Source organism: Triturus cristatus, chromosome 9 (genome assembly GCF_964204655.1).
Source record: "Triturus cristatus chromosome 9, aTriCri1.1, whole genome shotgun sequence".
Taxonomy (NCBI): Eukaryota; Metazoa; Chordata; class Amphibia; order Caudata; family Salamandridae; genus Triturus; species Triturus cristatus.
In genome coordinates this window covers 1,014,015,355-1,014,021,354 of record NC_140592.1, presented here as the reverse complement: position 1 = coordinate 1,014,021,354, position 6,000 = coordinate 1,014,015,355, and positions in this window count along the sequence as shown.

The following is a 6,000-nucleotide window of genomic DNA, read 5'->3' as shown; positions in this document are numbered from 1 at the left end:
ACTGCCCTTAAAACCTATAAGTCAGGGTGCTTGGTTCTAAGTGATAGGGTGCCCCTGCATGAGCTGGACACCCCTGCAGCCTACGGAGTCCATTCTCTCGGGTTGCCAATAAAGCAGCCATATACTAATATAGAGGGAAATTACGTGACCGCGCGATGACCATCTTAAAAACGGCTGCAACGAACCCTATCGTGTTTAGTGTCAAACATGTTGGAATCATACCCCCACACCGTTCCCTGTGTGGAAGGTATGATTTCACCCACGGGGAGAGCCCTTTGTTAGGCTCTCAGTGGTCCCAGTACCAGCCATCTTGTCCCAGACAGCACAAAATGGTTGCTGCCGACCAGGGACACATTTCTGCCCTCTAGTTGCTGAGCCAAGCTTGAGCAGGGGAAGACAGGACACTAGGCATCCTATCACAGGGAGATCGGACCACCTCACAGACAGGATTTAGTGTATTAGGGCTGGGTGGGTACGCTTGCCAGCCCCTGAAAGTCTGCATGAGGGGCACATTTGGTATCCCTGTACCTAGTCCAGTTCAAACCAGTTCTGGGAGCCATTGGCTACTGCTCTGGCGTGAAACTGGACAAAGGACATTGGAGTAATCTCCCCCCTGTCCAGACCCTCCCCTGGGAGGGTCCCCTTAATCTTCCCAACCGTTTCCTTAGGGTACTTAAGGGCTTACCTGGGTGTAGGTCCCTAGAATCGTCGTGGACCAGATTCAGAACTGAAACCACTGCACTTCTACCGTCTGGGCACCCTGTATTTCGCTGGAGTTTGTTTGTGTCTGGCTTCGTCTCCATTTCATTCTGCTGCCTCGACTGTGCCTGTGCACCATACAGCATCCGTGCAGGGCCTGTGGAGCAGCCAAGACACTTGAAGCTAATCTCCCTTGGAGTGAAGGAGTCACTCCCCTGCTTTCACAGGCACAGCAACACTGCTGACCGGTCTGCTGATCCAGAGCTCTTACGGACTCCAAAGTGTTCAACAACACAGGAGGTGGGTTTCACGTCCCTTGAGGCCTGAGCTGCCCTCTTGGGGGTGCGATAACGAAACCCCTGTGCAAGTGCAAAGGCTTGTTGGCAATCCTGCAACAAGTGCATTGGGCTCCAAGTAGCCCCAACCTCTGGCAACTTCTCCTGCAAAGATCTTCAACTACACCGCACCGTGTGCTCCGTGACCTGTTGTTTTGTAAAGCTGCACAAGGTCCTCCTGCGACTCCAGTGTCTTCAACCTGTGGGTCCTGTGGAAGTTCAACTATGCCTTTTTTGGGCTCCCCTGATTGCTCTGGGTTTTGCCTGACTCCCCTGCTTGTAGTGAGTCTCCTGGATCTTGCTCGCCCTCTTCCTGCAACTTCTTGACTTTGTGCATGGGTTGCTGTTGCCAAGGCTTGTTGGTGCTCCCGCCGGACACCGACCCCTCAGCACTCGGCATCCTTTGTGAGACAGCTCATATCCAGCTCCTGATCATCCTCAACATTGCCTGGTCCCCACAGCAGCCGAGTCAAGGTCATCGACATCTATCCTGAAGCACCTGACATCGGTGGGTATTCGTCCACCGAGCCTCTGGTCACTCTTAAGTGACCCAAACTCTGTCCCTTCTTCTTTCAGGTACGCTTCATCAAGAATCCACGTTTGGATTCCCACGGACACTTTCCCCTTTTCCACCAGCAGCACTTTCCTGAAGTCCTCCATTGGGTTCAACTGCGGTTTTCGAAGCAACTTCACACCTATGCACCCGGTTTCCCTGGGTTAGGTAACTTGGGTACCATGGTATCCATGGGTGGGGTGGTTCTCCAACTTTCTGTCTTCCACTTGGTTTGCTCAGGGTCCACTGGGAAAGGTCCCTAATCTTCAAAACTCCAACCGCAATTTACACGTAGGGTTGTACGGAACCCGCGGTTTTGTTCTCACACTGCACACGCACTCTGTGGGGTCCCAGTCTACTTACCTTGGGTGGTTCCTTGGGTCTCCAGCAATACTACAAACTTTCGACATTGTCTTGACTCGAGTCGTGGTTCTAATACCACTTTCTTTTTTCTTTTCAAGTTTTTTGTGGCCTCTTCCCAGGAACAAGGTGGAATTTCCCCCTCCATATACATTTTATTAAATAGAGTTTTTAGACCTGGCACCACTCTATCTATAATACATATGTACACCTCAACTGGCTAACCGTCTGGTCCGGCTGCCTCTACCCTTACCATTTTTTTGCACTGTGCCCTAACTTCTTCTTCTGTGATGTCTACTTCTAGTACTTTCTTCTGTTTCATTGGTAATTGAGGGAGTGTCACCATTTTTAACCAGTTCTCTATACTCTCTCGACCTGGAGTTATATCTTCACTATATAAATCGCTCATAAAGCTTCGAGCTTCTCCACAAATATCTGTATCGGTATGGAGCTCTTCTCCTGACCCTCTTCTAGTTAGATTTCTTATTGTATATCTGGCCCTATCCGCTTTCGCTTTCCAAGCCAGCAACGAGCTACACTTCTCTCCATAGGCGAAGTGCTGAAGCTTACTCGCTCTCCATCTGTCTAGTAGCTTTTTATCTAGCTGCGCCTGGAACTCAGCCTGTCGACTCTCCAATTCCTTTACTAATACTGGCACATTACTTAAGCCTTCCATCAATGCTTTCTGAAGTTCCCCTTCTTTTTCCTGAATCGCTCTGATTTTCCTCTCTTCTTCTTGTTTCACAGCCCTCCTTTTTCCTACGTTATAGACCTTAGTAACCCCATTAAAAATGCTTTAAAAGCATCCCAGACTATCTGCTCTTTTGCTGAGCCCATATTGAATCGGAAATACTCCGCTGTTCTTTTCCCCAAATCACATATCGGTAAACAGCCTTTAGAGCGCGGCTGCTACTGCGCATACCATTACTTCGCAAGCATTACTACGCTTGCGATGTTACAACGCGTCCCATTAGTACGCAAGTTGTTACTATGCATGCGTTGTAATGGTATGCTTGAAAAGAAAATGATCCATGTCGTTGTAAGGAAACTGAGGCTGTTTCCTCACAACGACCCAGGAGGAGAGAGGGACCACGAGGAGAGTGAGGTAAGGGGGATGTAGTGTGTTTTTGTAATGTAGGGGGTCGTGCTGGGGGTACAGTTTAAGGGTTGATGGTAGTGTTAAGGGGTATGTGTACTGTTTAAGGTTTGAGTGTAGTGTCGTGGTGTATGTGTGGTGTAGGGGGTCATACAGGGGGTAGTGTTTTAGGGTTTAGGGTAGTGTTGTGGTGTATGTGTAGAGTAGGGGGTCGTGCTGGGAGTAGTGTATTAGGGTTCAGGGGAGTGTTGTGTTTTTGTAGTGTAGGGGGTTGTGCTGGGAGTAGTGTATTAGGGTTCAGGGTAGTGTTGTGTTTTTGTAGTGTAGGGGGTTGTGCTGGGGGTAGTGAGTTAGGGTTTAGGGAAGAGTAGTGGTGTGTAGTGTGAAAGGTTTCAGTGTAGTGTCGTAAAGTATGTGTAGTGTAGGGGCATGTACGCATAGTAGTGGAATGCGAAGTAATGGTCTGCGCAATGCTTTTGCGAAGTTATGGTTAGCGTAGTAATATTATGCGTACTAATGCCGTTTGCGATGTATAAACATCGCACTAAAAGCATGCATAGTAATTGCATGCTATGTATCGTCATACATTCCACATGTCACTTCCTCATCTAATAAGATAGTCCTGTCCAATGTCCACCTCCTCTGTCCCTCTTTTTGCTGAAACCTGAGGGTCATAACCACTGCATGATCCGATAGAATTGCAGGAATATGATTTACTTCCTCCACATCTATATATAGCTCCTGATCTAAAAAGAAATAATCTATACGGGAATGGTGTCTGTACTTTTTACTATAAAAAGTAAAATCTCTAGCTTCCCCCATCTTACTGCGCCAGATGTCCACGAGGTTAAATTCCCTTATCATATTCTTTAAACTCGCAAATGTTTTTGGGGGGCTAATATACTTTACTCGTGAAGTACAGTCTAGGAAGGTGGAATCTGACTGCATGGTTGCCCCCACTTTTTTGTGGTGCTTGGATGGTTTTTGACTAGTCTGGCTGGGATCCTGCTATCCAGGACCCCAGCCTATCTGCTTACTCCCTTAAGCGACATGGAGTGCATATTGGGTGCACTAGTGATTGGATACTGTGGTACCTTATCTGACACCACAGGCCTGCTTCTGCAGCCTGGGTGAGGTGGTGCTAGCACCCCTCACTGAGATATAGGTTCCCTATATCTCCCCTGCACACACATTTAAACCTATCAGTCACCCCTAAGGCAGGCCCTATCAATCCTGAGGGCCGGGTGCTTGGTTTCCATGTGAAGGGGTGCCTCTGCCTGAGCATGGCCCATCTGGAGCTCTCAGAGTCCATTCTCTGGGGCTGTTTGTGAATGCGGTCAAACCATATACTCTTAAGTGCATTATAACCTCGCTGTAAATGCTAACTTTGGAATGGCTGCATCGAAACATGTCGTGTTTGGTGTCAAACGCTTTGAAATTATACCTCCACACCAGTAACTGGTGTGGGAGTATGATTCCACCCTTCTAGAGGGATAGACATGTACCTACTGTGGAAACGCGGTAGAATCCTGAAGAGCCCTGGCATCACAAAATGGATGCCACCAGTCACAGACACTGGGCTGCCCTCCTGCTGATGACCGAAACTCGCAGTGGAGGAAGCCCAACAATAGGTATCCTGTCACAGGGAGGTGTGACCACCTCCCAGACAGGGTTTAGTGTATTGGGGCTGGGTGGGTGCACTCTTAGAGTGTTTTGAAGTCCTGCACTGGGGGAGCAGTAGGCTCCTCCGTGCATACACCAGTTCAAACCAGCTCAGGGGCTACCTGCCTCTGCTCTGGCACGAAACTGGACAAAGGGAAGTGGGTGTAGCCACCCACTCCCCTGACCCTCCCATAGGTGGGGTCATAGAGCTAGTCCCTCTCTTCCTTCTAGTATAAGTTAGGGAACCCTTGCCATTGCAAACTAGATACCCCTGGATGACGCTCTGAAGACGAATCCCGGACCTTCGATGTTCCACTACCTCTGGAAGACTGATGAATCTCCCTTGGAGTCAAGGAGTGACTCCCCTGCTTGGCAGGCACCAAATCTTGCAATCAACTGTCGCAAACTCCACTGCTCCCGCCAGAGCCCAAAGTCCCTGCAGCCCGGGAAGAGGATTTCCTGACTTCTCCAAGGCCATTGTGAGTCCCCAGCGATGCTGAAGCAAGTGGACTCCACGAGTGACGAGGAACCGCAATCCCTCGGTACCGTGCACTATTTTCGAGTGCAACCCATTCACAACGTTCTATGAACCTGTGCTTTGGGCCACGTGTGGTCCAAGCCTCTAGCAGGAATCCCTCCGAAGATCAGAGGCCTACCTTGTCTTGAGTGACCGTGGGCCCCTGTTGAGTGGATCCTCCTGAGGCGTCTTTGCGATCCCTTGCCGGTTGGCTTGTGGGTCCCCGAAAGACTTTTCTACAGTTCCAGTCCTGGTTGCTCCAGGTCTGCCCTGACTTACCCTTGCTGGGTGAGTCCCTCAGACCATGCTGGTCTGCACCGCTGACTTTTTATCCTGTCCACAAGACTTGCTGTTACCAAGGCTTGTTGTCTCCAATCTGGTCACCGACACTGCAGTAAGCTGCAGACTCTGTGGGACACACTGAATCCAGGTCCTGGTTGTCGTTGACGCCTCCCGGACCTCGTGGCTGAAGAGTCAAGACACCCGTGGATCACCTGAAATCACCCGACGACTGTGGGCATCCATCTTCCTTGCCCCGGGTCACTGCCAAGTGACTTTGAACACTGTACCCTCTGCTTTCAGGTCTTCCTTCTTCTGAATCCAGGCTTGGATTCCACCGGACACTTCTCCTGTCTTCACAAGCAGCAAGTCTTCTTTGGCTCCCATTGAAAACGACGCCGCGACCCGACACCAAAAGACACCTATGCACCCGGCTTCCCTGGGTGAGGTAACTCCAGCACTACAGTGCTCCTGTGGGTGTTGGCGCTAGAACTACTTA